Genomic DNA, 17,650 nt, shown 5'->3' with positions numbered 1-17,650 from the left:
TAAACTATTTCCATCCTCTCTGGAGCCTATGTACCCTCATAGGAAAAAACCCTTGGAGCTACATTTTTTAAATGCACATTTTAATCTATGGCCAAGATTTGAAAAGGGCAGTTTTATGTTCCTTCTGTCTCCACCTCCAGAAGAAGGGATGGGCAAGATTTACATCCTGCCTAACTCTGGTGCAAAGCATTTTTATGCCATAATTTAGCTCTGTTCAGCTTCAAGTCTTAACAAGGTCCGATTCTCCAATAATTGGCTGTAAGGTTATGAAGGACATAACATTTCGATCTTACTCCCTGCACTCCCAGCCCCATAATCTGCATCTTTGTCACAAGAATAATTGGGAGTCAAACAAGGCTGGTCACTGTACATGCTACGATGCCCCAGGTAAACAGCCTTGCAGAATAAAAGGTTCCAAAGGATCGCTTTTATGTTCTCTTCTCCCTCTGCCTCAGCACAGTTTTAAGAGATTGGAAATCAAAGCTGCTGGGTTTGATTTAACCTAATGATTGCATAGTTTGTGTAATTATTGTTTTAATTCAAAATCGTGATAGAGGGTGAATTTCTGGTGTGGGATGAAAAGGAGCGAGGTATCCCTGAGAGAATATTGCTGTGCATTCACTGTTCTTGTCTTTGTTCCCCTCCGGAAATAGCTCTTGGGCCCATGAGGTCTTTCTGACCCACAAGAGAGGCTACCAGAATCCCTGCACTGTGACAGTTCATGAGTTTCCTCTCCAGAAAACACACACAGCAAACTGTTCCCGATGAAAGGTGTTCTAATGCAGACCAGCACCATTCTCATGAAAAAAGGCACAAAGGAAAAGAATCCTCCTGCAAAACAAAGTTAGGCCATGCCCAGCCACCCCCACCCAACAGGCAAGGCAGCCTGCTGATGGCTCCTGCTGCCCCTCCAACACTCAGGATCTGTGTTAACTGAAAGCTTACCCTGGATATTTGTATACCCACACCTGTATCCCACCTCTGTATGTGTGGCAGCCTCCTACTCTCTCCCTAGCTCACCAGGGTCTCTGCTCTAGCGTCCAAGTTTTCCTATTGTTCTCTTTGCAATAAAAAATTATCTGTCCTTCTTCTCCTATCTAGACTCTTGTGACATGCTCACTCCCGGAGCCAGGGTACTGACGATTGACGAGTGCTTCATGAGGTTCCCCCCTTCCTAAGATCCATGACTTATTTTTTAATGTATTTTTCACAGTGCTGGGCCTTTGTTACTGCATTTGGGCTACTGTCTAGTTGTAGGGCGGAGGTTTCTCCTTGTGGTGACTTCTCTTATTGGAGTACAGGCTCGAGGGCATACAGGCTTCAGGAGTTACGACACAGGGGCTCTAGAGCCCAGACTCAGTAGTTGTGGCTCACGGGCTTAGCTGTTCTACGGCACATGGGATCTTCCCAGACCAGGGATGGAACCCATGTTCCCTGAATTGGCAGGTGGACTCCCAACCACTGGACCACCAAGGAAGTCCTATATAACCAATTTTTAAAGAAGCCTCTACTATCTTTACCCAAAGACATAAGCAACATAGACATTTCAGAAAAACTAGTGTGATGTGCCAGACAGAGAAAGAAAACTGTCTACTAATGTCTCTTAGAGCATCCCTCATATACTTGTATTCCATAAAGGATGCCCAGACAAGAGCAAAACACATTGCTGTGCTCTTTGTATGCACAAATGCCAAATCCATACATTTACCCACTGCTGAGATTCTACAAGGACAACGGCCTAAAGAAAGGCAGAGTATGAACTCATCAGAAGCACAAACAAAACAAAATAGTGACTGCCGATGTATTATCTGCTCCGTATGTGCCTCATTAAGTTAAATTACATGGTACGACTTTTGCCAGACTTCCTTAGAAACTGTCACACTACACGAATATCACTACCTACCACAGGACAGCCGAAAATTCTGCCAATTCCACGTCTGCCAGGAGAATACCCACTCTGCCAGGAGAATACCCACTCAGGTTCTCCAAACATAAACAGAGACAACAATACTAGCCACATGGGGATGTCCTGAGGAATAAAAGAGATGGTGCCCACGAATGTAGCAATTCCAGGGCCTGGCACACAGAAGTAACCCAACAAATGTTCTTCTTCATCCCTACCCCAACCTCAAGATTTGTTTCATTCCTAAAACCCTTTTTATGTGAACTTGGAAACTCCTACAAGCCCATATTTTTCTCTTTTCCATAACTACTAACCCTCCTCCTGGTACTATTTGCCCTGCCTCTTGAGATGACCAATCTCAGTCTATTTCACTGGATCCTTCTCACACTGGCCATGCAGTGGATACGGAAGACCTGGTGTGAACTGCTGACATTTCATCAACAAGAACCTTCCATGAACAATCTCCTAGCCCTGCACTTGGCACTATGTTGGTTATAGAGAAAGAACAAGACTTGGTCCACCCATAGCTTCCAGCCCAACTGACAGAACTGCTGAACTTATGAAACTTAAAAGACAGTGTGACACTATATATCTTCAGTGTGTATTATGTTAATAATAATGACAGCTACAGTAATGAGTACTTAAACGAGCCAGGCAATAAGTTACATATCTATATCTATGTTGCCATTCCTACTAGATAAGGAACATGAGAAAGATTAGGTAGTCTGTCCAAGGTCATGCAGTGACCACCACTGTCACTCAACTCAATAGAAAAGTACAAAACACCGTGCTTAGCATAAGGCATAGAGGACTGGATTAGCGTGAGATTCCTAAGGGCATGAATGACATCTTCCTGATCTTTATTTCCATGGCAGACAGTCCATTACTGTGTGCGGATTAACTGACTAACGAGTGAGCAAAGTCTTATTGAGTGGCATGGGGCTGGGTAAGTAAACTACAGAAGAGCACAGTGTGGAGCAAGCAGAGTAGCAGACTCACATGCTCAGAAGCTGAATCCAACATCAGTACAGGCAGGAACTAAGAAGCAGACTGACCTTAATGAAGCCCCAGGCTTGCTCTGAGGATAATGATGGATACAGATGCACAGGTGAGACAGACAGAGACAATGGGGAGCTCTTAAAAGCTTAAGCAGAGAAGTACAGAGTTGACAACACAGGCAACAGGGAACACCCACAAATCCTTGAGCAAGGAAATGATTTGAGAAAAGTGGCAGTTTAGAAAGGTTGATCTGGCAAGAGTGAAGCACTGGAAGAGAGGAGAATAATCCAGGTGTGAAATCAGGAGGCAGTGAATCTGAGTTTTCCAAATGGTTGAATTAGAAGGAAGAACTACAAGAATGAAAGCACGGAGACAAACAACAATTCAACAATTCCTGAGTGTCTTTTATGTGCCTGGAATGGTGCAAGGAGCTGAGGATAAAAGATGGAATTAAACACAGTCCTCAGTGACTAATGACCAAGAAGAAGAAAATGAAATTGAGAGCGACCTGCCAAGCAGGTGGTATCCAAGTACAACACTGGAAGACGTGTCACCCCAGAACCAAGATCAGAAAGTGAAAATGTTAGTCACTCAGTCGTGTCTGACTCTTTGCAACCCCATGGACTATAGCCCACCGGGCTCCTCTGTCCATGGGATTTTCCAAGCAAGAATACTGGAGTGGGTAGCCATTCCCTTCTCCAGGGGATCTTCCCAACCGAGGGATTGAACCAAGGTCTCCTGCATTGCAGGCAGATTCTTTACCACTGAGCCACCAGGGAAAAGATGAGAAAGGTGATGTACTAATACTAGATGTGTGTGTTGCTGCAGAGACAACTCACATTTGTCTCTAATCCTTTCATAAGTAGTTATCTCTCTGGTGAGATTTTTACATTTCTCTGAAAAAAGAGCTATATCACATCTATCAAGATACCTGGGAGAGTACTGGAAATAAAGAAATCGTACTTTGAATACCTAGAATCCAGTAACTAAATGTCATGAAATCCAACTGGAATTTCTTTTTAAAATGATTACAATAACCTAGCCTCTCTCTATTCCCTCATTATCATTTTACAGTCCTTCCCGTCTCTTCTCCATTCCTTCACAATTACCTCTCTACTCCTGACAGGACGTGTTTCCTGCTGCTCCAGCCATCTGGCACACTGTTTTTGAGTCTCAGAGACTCTATCAATTCAGAAATATAATCTTTCTTATATTTTCAAAAACTTAACCCAAAGAAAGAAGAATGATATGTTAAATCTGGAATATACTTCAGGAAGCAGTGAAAAGTGTTTGGAAGGCACAGCATGTTGGAACTGAAGTTTCAGGAGGCCCAGGGCTCTGACTCCATTACTGACTTTCTGTCTTATGCCTCCTCATTTCCTTTCCTGGTGCCTGAGCTGTTCCCACCAAGAGTGGGAAATACTCTGGTCTGAGCCTCATAAAGAAGAAACCCAGAACCCAGCACAGGGCTCAGCAGAGCTGGATTAATGGAAAAATCCACAATGGGTAGGAAGTACTTCTCCAGCACACTGTCTCACAGGTGATTTATAAACGCGGCACAGGTATTTATAATGGATAACCAACAAGGACCTACTGTATAGCACATAGAAAACTCTGCTCAATGTTATGTAGCAGCCTGGATGAGAGGGCAGTTTGGGGGAGAATGGATATATGTAAGCTTATGGCTGAGTCCCTTAGCTGTTCACCTGAAATTACAACATTGCTAATTAAAAATAAAAATAAATGCAGCACAGGAAAGGAACAGACTTAAAACAATGGACTGACTGCTCAATAATAACCTAAAGATCCATGATGAGGGACAAGGTGCCAGTCGAAAGGCTGATGAAGTTCCTCAGAGCATCACTGCTCACCTCCTCAATCTCAGAAACAAAAGAAATGGGGGCTTAAACCATTCCTGAAGGTACGAAAAATTGGCTTCAATTCTTTTACAAACACCAGCTGATGGACACTGACTGCCAAATGCCTCCTGTTAAGGACTATGGGGTTATGCTGGGCTCATTAGGAGCACAGCACTGAACTGATTGGCAATACCTCACATAGAGGTATTATGTTGGGTTTATAAGGTGTGGGCTTCCTTATTAGTTCACTCGGTAAAGAATCTGCCTGCAATGCAGAAGACCCAGATTCAATCCCTGGGTCAGGAAGATCCCCTGGAGAAGGAAATGGCAACCTACTCCTGTTTTCTTACCTGGAGAATCCCATGGACAGAGGAGCCTGGCAGGCTACAGGCCATGGGGTCGCAAGAGTTGGACACGACTTAGTAACTAAACCATCATCATCAACATGGCGGGGTGGGGGGAGCAGGGGTGACAATTCATGTGCTGTTAGGAGCACAGCACTGAACTGATTGGTAATACCTAACATAGAGGAAGGGAGCGTGATGACATATGTGCTGTTTGGCCAGACCTGGACATGTCCAATCCCATCTGGTAATCGGTGGATTGAGTTGAATTCACCAGTAAAGTTTCTAGGGATAAATTATGAGTGTTTCCTGAGTCATTGCTGGTGCAGAGCAGCATATAGTACACAGAGAAGTCATAGTGGAGAAGAAAGAGCACAGAAGAGAAACTCAAAATACCTGCAAGTTCATGCAAGCAAGCTCTTTGACCCTAGGAAGACATTTCTCTCCCTTGGATTTTCATATGTTCCACCTGGAAATGGGCAGAGGGTATGCACTTTCTGATACAGAGTCCAATGTTTTTGTTTTTAATTGGAATACAACTGCTTTACAATGCTGTGTTGGTTTCTGCTGTATGACAACGTGAATCAGCTATATGTATAGCGTGATTTGTAAGAAGAGTAAAGCAACAAAATCTAGATATAGGAATGTCCAATACATAGATGGTGTGGTTAAATTATGATCACTCCCAAGTTCCATCTTTAAGGTAGACCTGTTTACCCCAAAATAATCCACACATTCTGATGAGTCTGTATATATGTAAACGCTACAAAATTCAAGGTTTTTAATTGCCCATACTTACAATTTATTCTCCACCAAAAAAAAGCTGAATCTCATTGGAATGTATGGATCATCGTGGAGTAACCAAGTCTACCTTAAAGATGGAACCTTAAAGTGGAAGTGATCATAGTTCAACTATACCACTATTGGATATTCCTGTATCTAAACTTTGGTCACTTTCCTCTTATTATAAATCATGCTATATTTATCTTCCCCAAATGCCAGCCTTGAGCATAAGTAACGTTTGCACTAGTTAGTGAATGATTAACTACTATGTAGGTGCCCAGAGTGCTGATGGAGAAGGGATTATCATTGGTTCTGAGACTGCAAATTTCATAGATGGGAAGGTGATAAAGGAGAAAGAACTTGAAGAGAAAAGACTTTCCTGGTTTTAGATATTTTGATCTTCAGATGTTCAGGAGATATCTGCATAAAGCTATTCAGTGCATATGCAAGTCTGAGGCTTGGGAGAAGAATCTGGGCCAGAGATGAGATTCAGGAGTCATCAACACATCGATGACAACTGAAATAATGAGAATGGATTGGATCAACCAGGTGGGAGAACATGCAGAATGAGAAAAATAGTTTGCTTAGGATAAAAAGGATGCCAGGATTTAACTGGTAAGCAGTAGGGGATCCTCCGAAGAAAACCAAGAAGGGATAGTTTGTGAGGTGTCATGACAACCAGAAGAGTGAGCTTCCACAGAAGCCAGCCGCGCAGAGGTTTTTATGAAGTATTGGCAAACAGCAGAAAAATCCAGAAAAGGACTTTGAAAAAAGTCCAAATGGACCTGGTGATTAAAAAGCAGCAGGGATGCTAGCAAGAACTATTTCAGCAACATAAAGTTAAGCAGATGCAAATTAAAGTGAGGAAAATAGTATTTTACTTTTATTTGGAGGAGTATGTGGGTAGAGGATGAAAGATGGAAAATGAAAAGCTAATAGTAAGTACATAAATTCTACATACTTGCCCTTTTCCATTGCCTGAGACTGGACAAAGGTGGGCTATTTTTTATTTACTGGCATGAGTCTATCAGAGGTTGATTTCAACTGACTCATGGCTGGGAGAACTGACAGACCACACTAAGAAGGAAATAACTCAGTATCTCCGGACCAGGGACGGGGGAGGGGGGGGTCGGTGGTGCTCCAAATCCCATCCCCTTGTCTGTCGTGTTCCATCTGTCAGGTTTTAAAGTAGTCATTCAGCCTCTTTGTTGATCCATTTCCTTAGCTGTGGAATGGGAAAATAATTCCCTTTTAATTGGATCCTGAAGTGCTAAGGGCTTTTCAGACTGTCCCAGCCTCTGCAGTGTTTAGACAATATCCTAGCTCAGAAATCTCCCAGCTACTTTGTCCTATTCCTGAGAAGGCTACTTCTCTCTTCACATGAAATCCACAACCCAAATGCTCAAGATGTAAATTTCTTTCTGCAGGTTTGTATGGCTTTGCATCCTGAACCACCTCCTTGCATCTACAATAGGCAAAGTAAAGTGGAGGACTGAGGAAATGACCTGGAGAATTCAGCTCCCAGCCTGAAGTTTGCCTCAGACTATTCATTTGTTTGACCAGAAAAGTTTACAAAACTAAATTCCTCCTGCATAGGCTAGGGCCTCAGGTTTATTGGGTCTGGGCAGCTTCATTTGCATTCTCTGTTTCTTTCCTCTTGAATTTCAGCCTCTACCAATTTCATGTCCCCCAGGAGCTGTCGTTAGCAGCCATATATCCTCTCTTGTAAATAAACCCCAACTGTCTGCTGGAAATTTCCACTCACATATCCAGCCATCTCATCAAAAGCAACAGACCTGAAATCAAATTCATCAATCTCTTCCTCAAAACTGGCTTCTTCCCAGACTCACCCATTGCTGTCAACTGACATCATTCTCCCCATCACCCTGGCTTAGATCCTCAGCGTCATCTCTGTGCCCAGACTCTCCCTTGTCTTCCGTCTCCTTTCCCCAAGCCTGAAAATTTTTCCACTGAAATGCTTGCCCCCCCTGGCCCTTCTAGTTCCCAGTTATTTGCAAACCTCCCTGGTGCCAGACACCATGCTGAGAACACACCTCACCTCACTTAATCCTCATGACAAACCTATAAAGAGGTTGACGGAATTTCCTCCATTTTGCTAATGAGAAATTGTGTTTCAGATGGTCATGGGGACTCTTACAGATTGAACATTTATGTCTCCCTAAATTGATAAGTTGAAGCCTCACCCCTCCATGTGACTATAGTTGGAAATAAGGCCTTTGAGGAGGTAATAAAGGCTAGATTAGGTCATATGGATTATATTCTTAATTCAAAGGGTTAGTGTGCTGGTAAAACGAGAAAGAGATACAGAGTTTGCTCTCTCTACCATGTGAGGACACAACATAAAGGCATCTGTCCATCTATGAGCCAAGAAGAGAGCTCCCACCAGGAACCAAATCAGCCAGCACCTTGCTCTTGGGCTTCCCTGACGGTAAGAATCTGCCTGTAATGTAGGAGTTCAGTTCAATTCAGTTGCTCAGTCGAGTCTGACTCTTCGCGACCCCATGGACTGCAGCACGCCAGGCCTCCCTGTCCCTCACCAACTCCCGGAGTTTACCCAAACTCACATCCATTGAGTCGGTGATGCCATCCAACCATCTCATCCTCTGTCATTCCCTTCTTCTTCCACCTTCAATCTTTCCCAGCATCAGGGTCTTTTCCAATGAGTCATTTCTTTGCATCAGGTGGCCAAAGTACTGGAGTTTCAGCTTCAACATCAGTCCTTCCAATGAACACCCAGGACTGATCTCCTTTAGGATGGACTGGTTGGATCTCCTTGCAGTCCAAGGGACTCTCAAGAGTCTTCCCCAACACCACAGTTCAAAAGCATCAATTCTTTGGTGCTCAGCTTTCTTTATAGTCCAACTCTCACCTCCATATATGACTACTGGAAAAACCACATCCTTGACTAGACGGATCTTGTGAGCAAAGTAATGTCTCTGCTTTTTAATATGCTCTCTAGGTTGGTCGTAACTTTACTTCCTTCCAAGGAGTAAGGGTCTTTTAATTTCATGGCTGCAGTCACCATCACAGTGATTTTGGAGCCCCAAAAAGACCCGGGTTCAATCCCTAGATTGGGAAGATGCCCTGGAGAAGGGTAACTGGAGGGTTACCCCCTCCAGTATACTTGCCTGGAGAATTCCCTGGACAGAGGAGTCTGGAGGGCTACAGTTCATGGGGTTGCAAAGAGTCAGACACGACTGAGCAACTAACACTTTCACTTTCACTTTTATCTTATACTTCTCAGCCTCCAAAACTGTGAGAAAATAATTTTCTGTTGTTTAATTCACTCAGTCTATGACAGTCCATTACGTCAGCCTAAGGCAGGGACCAGGTCCAGCCCACTCCTAGAAGACAGAGGTAGGATCCAAAGTTAGGACCTCTATCTCCAGAAAGTATGCCCTGAGCCAATGCACTGTGCCCCTGCCTGTGCCTCAAGGCCAGCTCCCTAGCTCAGGTCCTGGTCACCACACAGGAAAGGCTCAGTAACAGCACTTGCTTCAAGTCCTCCTTGCCCTCTCTAGTTGACCTGTTGCATGTCAGGTTTTCCTCAAATACAAGTTGGATCAGATCATTCCTCTGATCAAAACATTCAGTGTCTCCCCACTGGCTACAAAATCAGGATTCAGTCTTTAAACAGGCCTCCAAGTTTTCTTTAGTTGGCCTGAGCCTTCTTATCCAGCATAGGGTCGCTTCATCGCCTATCACAAAGGTATCCGTTCTGCTGATTAAAGTGGCATGAATTATTTGTTTGTGAGTTCCAATGAGGGCAGGAGCTATGCTGGTTCCATCTCTGTATGATCAGTGTCTGGCACATAGTAAGTGCTCAACAAATAGTGGTTGAATGACTGACTGAATGAACTGGTACATGCTATTCACCTGGTCCAGATATGCTGTTAGTCCTCCCATCTGCAGTTCACCCAGCCATCAGGACCAAGCTCAGATCCATCTCCATGACAATGGCTGCTTCAGCCACCAGCCCACCCTGATCTCATCCTTCTCCAAGCTCTTCCTCTAGAACTGTCTGTCCCTGTAACTCATGACACATATCACTTACTGGCATGAACCAACATGACTGAACATGTTCAGGAATGCTCATTTTTGCATTTTTGGTAACAGTAACATATGGTAACAATCACCAGCTGCCTCCCAAATCTCTTCTACCTTTCTTTTTTAATATAAAAACTCTGATCTTTAGCTAGGCCTATTCCCACCCAGCTTAAAATAAGAAACAAAAACAAAACAACAACATCAACAAAACACATTTCTCAGCCCTCCATGCAGCTAAATATAGCATGGCCACAGGACTAAATTTTGGTCAGTGACAGAGAAGCCCATCTTTCTCCTCCATATCCTCAGTCCCACTGACTGGAATTCAGGTGTGATTCTCATGTTCCAGCAGCTATATTGGACCAGAAAGCAAGGATATGCCTGGGCAGTAAGCTGGCAAGAACCTGAGTATCTACCACACGAGGGAAGATCCCTATGCTGCCTTTCTGGCCTCCTTTCTGATGAGAGAGAAATGAATTTCTACCTTAGTTGAACCCTGTTGTTTAGGCTTCTCTACTGACTGCAACTAAGCTGGAACACATTGCAAATGCCTAGTATGAAAGAAATGAATAAATAAAAGTGGGTGGTTAAAAGAACTAGATTGATTGATCTACCTACCTCTCAGAGAAAAATAAGCCATATGTGCATTATATTTTTAATTAATGTATGTATTACTTGTATAACAAATGACAAAAATATTTCATGATAAGTATTACTCATTCTACTTAACATATACTCTGCCTCTTCAATTATCTTTTAAACTTCCCAAACATTGACATAAAAACTTTTATTTTCTTTGTCTCTGCCACTCTCCCTAGAATATAATAATGGACCCTAATATTTGATTGGCTAAAACCTATGGGAATCAGTCAAACACTGACTATCTGTACAGAAACACCAAGAGTAAATGTTGGGGATGGGCTTTAAAAATGATATCCTTCACCTGAAATAACACAGAGGACTTTCTACTCAGTTAAACAGTAATATGTTTGACTTGTCATGTAACTCCCAACTCCTCATCCCCACCAAATTTAATTCACCTTTCAGTTAAAAAAAAAAAAACTATTTTGAATTTTGAAATGAGAGAGAAATACTGGTGGTAAAGCTCAATAGCAAGAGAGTCCAAAGCATGCAAAATAAAAATGCAAAAAGGAATAAAATGGAATTTATTTATAATATATGGTTTGAGAGGTGGAATTAATATCCATCCATAGATTTACTAGGTTCAAATTTACTCTTATACTAAGTATCTTGTAGTTATGTTTCAGCAGATAAGATTTCTCGCCTTCGGCAGTGGAAATCCATCCTAATTTCATACTCTTCACCAGAAGACATTGTTTGGGCCCCAGCAAGAGGTAATAAAGCACAGTACAGAAGTTTATTGGAAAAACCAGCTCTTGTTTATTTCATAATTATACACTTGACATTTGGAAACTCCTGCTTGTTACTAATCGCTTAATTAGGCACACCAAAGTTCACAGAAAATCACAGGTTTAACTTTGATCTAAAAGATCCTTTAACTCCTTTTGCTCTGAAATTTGATCTCATCCACTGTATATGCAATTACAACCCTGACAAATGATTGCAGATGATAACAGACTCATTTAAAGGAGACAAATATAAACACAAAATGATCTGATTTTTTTTTCTTAAATCTGTGTCCACAGAAAGAATGGGTAGACCAGATAAATCAATAATGGCTAAAGAAAAAAAGAAAATCCCAAGCATTGACTTTAATTCAGCAAATCATTCAGTAAAGTTTGAATTAATACAGATTTACATAAATAGTCTGAATGCAGATGAACTTCAGGAAAATTACTATTAAGAGAAAGGCCTTTGCATGTCTCTTCAAAGATGTTTAACAAAGGAATGACTCTCACCTGCATGTCTTCATTATTAAAGGTTTCATTTGGATCACCAGGATTTTTCCCGAAATATCTATCTATCTACTTCGGCTTCATTGACTACTCGATACCTTTGACTCTGTGGATCACAATAAACTGTGGAAAATTCTTAAAGAGATGGGAATACCAGACCACCTTACCGCCTCCCAAGAAACCTGTATGCAGCTCAAGAAGCAACAGTTAGAACTGTACATGGAACAACAGACTGGTTCCAAATTGGGAAAGGACTACGTCAAGGCTGTATATTGTTACTCAGCTTATTTAACTTACATGCGGAGTGAAAAGTGAAAGTGAAAGTTGCTCAGTCATGTCCAACTCTTTGCGACCCCATGGACTGTATCATGGAGTTCTCCAGGCCAGACTACTGGACTGAGTACCCAGTTGTTCCTTTCTCCAGGGGATCTTCCCAACCCAAGGATCGAACCCAGGTCTCCTGTATTGCAGGCAGATACATCATGTGAAATGCTGGGCTACATGAAGTACAAGCTGGAATCAAGACTGCTGGGAGAAATATCAATAACCTCAGATATGCAGATGACACCACCCTTATGGCAGAAAGTGAAGAGGAACTAAAAAGCCTCTTGATGAAAGTGAAAGAGGAGAGTGAAAAAGTTGGCTTAAAGCTCAACATTCAAAAAACGAAGATCACGGCATCTGGTCCCATCACTTCATGGCAAATAGATGGGGAAACAATGAAAACAGAGAGAGACTTTATTTTCTTGAGCTCCAAAATCACTACAGATGGTGACTGCAGCCATGAAACTAAAAGACGCTTGCTCCTTGGAAAAAAAGTTATGACAAGCAGACACATTACTTTGCTGACAAAGGTCTATGTAGTCAAATCTATGGTTTTCCCAATAGTCATGTATGGATGTGAGAGTTGGACCATAAAGAAGGCTGAGCACCGAAGAACTGATGCTTTCAAACTGTGGTGTTGAACAAGACTCTTGAGAGTCCCTTGGATTGCAAGAAGATCAAACCAGTCAATCCTAAAGGAAATCAACCATGAATATTCATTGGAAGGACTGATGCTGAAGTTGAAGCTCCAATACTTTGGTCACCTGATGTGAAGAACTGACTCACTGGAAAAGACCCTAACGGTGGGAAAGATTGAAGACAGGAAGAGAAGGGGACAGCAGAGAACAAGATGGTTGGATGGCATCTCCGACTCAATGGACATGAGTTTGAGCAAGCTCTGGGAGATGGTGAAGGACAGGGAGGCCTGGCGTGCTGCAGTCCACGGGGTCATAAAGAGACATGACTGAGTGAATGAACAACAATCTATCTATATCTGCCTCTTAGCTAAACAGTAGATTTGATGAATTTTGGCAGTTAGCAAACACACATATATATAACACCCAAAATTATATTTAGAAGTACAAACTGTAAACAATATGTTTGTTTTCTTACAACCAGTCAGTGATATTTAGTGAAATCAAGGATGACTTTAAGAGTGAAAGTACTTTTGATAACATGGGGCACTAAAAAAATGCAGAACACTACTTCAATTAGTAGTTCCCCAAATCAGTTACAACAACCCTGGTTTATTAATATGTTCACACAAAAAAAAAAAGCTCTATGGTGAAAAGAATGTGAAATATGATGCTTACCACATTCTCTCTTAGATATTCATATTAGCATATTATATTCTATAAGCATACTAAAAGACTCTGAAAAGCCCTGTAGTAAAACAACCTATGTACACTTAGCCAGATATTTTTTTCCCCAAATAACATATTACTGTTTCACTTCGGGAAATCATGCGCTAAATTAATAGTATAACGTAGCGTTTTTAACTTTGAATCTTAATTCTCAACCAAGTGTTGTTTATTACGAAGGTTATATAAATGCTCACTATGGTTAAAGGACCATAAGGAATAAGAGATGAATAAAGCAGTCTCTTTGATCTCCAGGAGCTTACATTCTAGTAGAAAATCTAATCTGCATATCCCAAACTGAATAATGTGTCACGGTAAGTGATACATCACAGTTCAGTTGAAGAGGGAAGGTTTTAGAGTCTGTGGCATTTCAAACTGATTCTTAAACAATGGACGGAATTTCATTTAGGAAGAGACGGGGTTTAGAAACATGAGGCGGAAAGAAACTCAAGACATTCTGAAGGATGAGGACTTGACCAGTTGGCTAGGGTAAAAAGGCTTACTCTCGAGGAAGGGCTCTTCAAGCTAAATGACTGGAAAGCTCACCAGCAGTTTCAAGCAGAGGTCAGATGATAGGGATGCGTGAACACAAGGCTAAGGAAGGTGGGGTTGATTAGGTAAGCACTATCGAGTAATTATGAGAGTAGTATGATCAGAACTTGCAGAATGGTTGGCAATGTTGCCTATAATACTGAAGTACAGCAGACAGGTCTCTCATCCTTTGCTTGGATAGCAACATATAATTTAAGATCTTAAACAAATCTGTGTTACAAAGGTTCAGAGAGCAGTGCATTTTATCAGAAGTGTTCACAAGCAACCGAGAGACCAGAAAATTATGGTTTCAGAATAACAGAGAAAGGTGATAAATTTCCACTGTCTTTCATAAATCCAACCTGATGGCAACACAAAAGAGTACACCTGAAATATCACCCTGAGTCCTCCCACTCTCACTGGGGGTAGTAACCACGGAACGGCCGCACAAAATCAACGAGATCGATTTCACTCAGCAACTTGTATCAGTTATAAGAGGTTATCTTTATCCCTCAAAAGCCATACAGTAGTAAAAATTTAAATGGAGAAGAAGGATGTCATGTGAGGAACATGTGGGTTAAAAACAGACAAACTGGCAATGCCATACTCTTAAAGACCAAAACAAGGAACATAATTTGATTTTTAAAACCCAGTGACTGTTTGAAATAGAAAACTGTTTTTACTACTGTAATTGCCTTCACATCTACTGACATAATTTAGGTAATTAGGAATCTACAATTGTGCTTGCTAGGAGGGTGAAAAAGGTTGAAATGAGACATGGAGAATTTTTTAACAATTATAACAAAATATAGGCGGTCAGCATCCGCAATAACCAGGATGGCTTCCTTCTACATGGGGTGTTTCCCTGGGAAATGAAACCGCATTACCTACAAAGCACTCTCCGGACTTTCAAAACTACCGGCCACGGAGTATGTCTGAGGTCTTGACTAATTACAGTAGTTGCTATAAATAGGAATTTAGGCTCATTAACCAAGTAACTAAAAATCACTCTTTTTCCTCCCAGTCATTTTTGCTAAAAGTCCTTCCTGAAATGAATTAATCTGTATTAATAACCTGCCTTATCAAGTACATTATCTAGACCAGCGATTACCAAACAGCAAACTGGTGCCAGCCTGGCTATATCCGAATCACCTGGAGAGCCTCTGAAAAACAGAGATTCCTGGTCTGCTTCATCCCCGCCCCTGGCAGTCCATACTTCCATTCTGATCCTGCGTGGGTCTAAGTGATATTCCAATAATATTTTTTAATAACCCAAATTTTGGAGACTTCCCAGGTAGCTCAGCTGGTAAAGAATCCACCTGCAATGCAGAAGACGCAGGAGATGTGAGTTCGATCCGGGGGTCAGGAAGATCCCCTGGAGGATGAAAAGACAACCCACTCCAAAGACAGGCAGGCTACAATCCATAGGGTTGCAAAGAGTTGACATGACTAAGTACACACATGTGACCCAAAGTTTCGGAAATCACTAATCCAGTTCAGAATCAGATGTTTCTTACATGTTTTGAATATCAGAAGAGCCATAAAGACCTCAGGATTTTATGTCACTGCTGTGACAGAGACCATGCTAGGTAGACACCAAACCCCATGTCCTTTCCTTCCTGGGCACAGAGCTGGACTGTATCTCCCAGCCTCCCTTAACAGTTAGGTGGGGTCATGCCATCGGAATGTGGGCAGAACTGTGGGCAGAACCACTTTCAATCCTGACCCCTAGTAACTTCTCAAAGAATCTTCCAGGCTGGCTGTCTTCCTTTGTTTGCCAGTCAGGTTCTTTAAATTCAGTGAAAAACTGTGAGATTCTAAAGGAATTATCAGAGCCACAGGGTTATCTGAATGAGGGTCTGGAGCAGAAAATCTGCTCTCCCCACTAACACTGCTGACTCCCACTGCATTGTGAAGTGAATGAGACGTCATCTTTTATTATGATAAGCTATTAAGATGCAAGGACTCTTTGTTATAGCCCTTAGTTTACTCTTACTAATACAACTCCCTTAACACTTTTAGCAGATTTTTCTGTTAAGCATTTCAAAATCATAAAGAGATTTACTTATATTTTAACATCTAACACAGCTGGAGTTAGGTGTAACATCTAAAAGGCAAAGGACCATAGGACATATTTAATCTCGAAAAGAAACTCTGATATGCGCATATTTTTCTATGGTTTTCTTCTTCCTTCTACAAAGTGGAATATAGGAAAGGAAACAAAAAGAAAAGAAACATCTGGCTAATTGAGAGTTCCAGGTAGTAAGATTTCAATTTAATAAGTTTTTATAACAGTTTCAGGAATAAAAACGAAATATAGCAACTAATAACTCTGAATTTTCAAAGACCAAATAGATACAAAATAAAAGCCTGTGAAAATTTTAAGACTTAATAGAATCACACAACCTGAAGAGTATTCAAAAGGTCATGATATTTATTTACTGCTGAAAGAATCTGTAGGAAGAAATTCTACCACTGAGCTCATCATTGTCATCGCTTTGGAGGCAGTTTTACAGTAAAATGTTAAGAGGGCAAGGTTAGGAGTTGGAGCTGGGTTTAAATCCCAGCTCTTCTCCTCACTAGTTGGGAAATCCTGAAAAAACCCTCTGAGCCTCACTCCCCGTCTGCGCAATGGTGATGATGTAATTTGCTTCATGGGTTGTTATGTAAATTTATAAGACATGTAAATTTCATGTAGCACCTGGTAAATATTTAATACTTACCTACATTAGTAGTTAGTGGCAAAATACCTTCTTTTCTTAGGACAACCTTTTATTGTCTACATGCATAAAGAAGATCCTGAAAACTCATGAGCCATAACTAGCTAATTTTTATCCCCAAAGAAAGAAAGATGAGAGGGCTGGTGGCAGCCATGCCAAGAATTCTACATAGCTTTACACTGTTCTTGTAAAGCCACAACGAGTGTGCTAATATCGATGCTTCTTAATCCTCTGTCTGCCAACCATGAAGACCAATAAGTCCTGAGCAAAGATCACTGGTGCTTGAAGCTTCTCTAAAAATGGTAAAAAAAAAAAAAAAAGAAAAAATCTCTCTCCATTCTTGGAGAGAAGTGCAGGGTGGCCTGTCATCATCGTCCAATCTCAGAAAGCTTGAGCAGCTGGGGCCCTTCCTATCCAGCCCATATCAAGAACACACAGGGTGCCAAGGGGGAGTAGAGATGACGTGAAGGGGGTGCTGTCCGCCTCCCCCCAACCTGGCTGGGCGAGACAGCGGCGGGAGCCTGCCACCGCATTTCTTTTGATAAGCTACTGAGAAGACACAGTGTCTCCTCGGTTTTCTAAGTTTTAGTTTGAAAATTGAATTCGGGAACTTGTCAACTCTGACAGCAGAGCTTTAACATTCAGTTCAAAAACAATCTGCTTGTACTTTATAAAATCCGTCTTCTGACTTCAGAGCAGTAGGACTTTTCAAAATCTTCACTATGTAGGGAAATGAAAAACTTCAGTTTTCCTTCTTTCCAATTAAACTTGGGTTCTTTATTAAAAAAAACATTATTTCCTACTCCAATCTTTCTCCCCTAAACTGCCTCTCTCAGCCAATAAAACTCAGTCCTACGTTTCAAAAAGACAGAGACTTTGCT

The 17,650-nt window shown here is 41.6% G+C and overlaps 1 long non-coding RNA gene across 1 annotated transcript; it reads right to left on the bottom strand.

The window, feature by feature from the left end:
• Positions 1–11,333: 11,333 nt before the first annotated feature.
• Positions 11,334–15,687, bottom strand: LOC145546960 (uncharacterized). Its single transcript, XR_014083418.1, has 2 exons — positions 15,567–15,687; positions 11,334–15,368 (listed from the first exon to the last, which is right to left on the bottom strand). It is a non-coding gene; the product is annotated as an uncharacterized LOC145546960 (long non-coding RNA).
• Between the last annotated feature and the right edge of the window lie 1,963 nt (positions 15,688–17,650).

The sequence above is a fragment of the Giraffa tippelskirchi genome, chromosome 4 (assembly GCF_054371585.1).
Source record: "Giraffa tippelskirchi isolate mGirTip1 chromosome 4, T2T-mGirTip1v1.2.pri, whole genome shotgun sequence".
Classification (NCBI taxonomy): Eukaryota; Metazoa; Chordata; class Mammalia; order Artiodactyla; family Giraffidae; genus Giraffa; species Giraffa tippelskirchi.
This window is presented reverse-complemented; position numbering and strand designations above follow the sequence as displayed.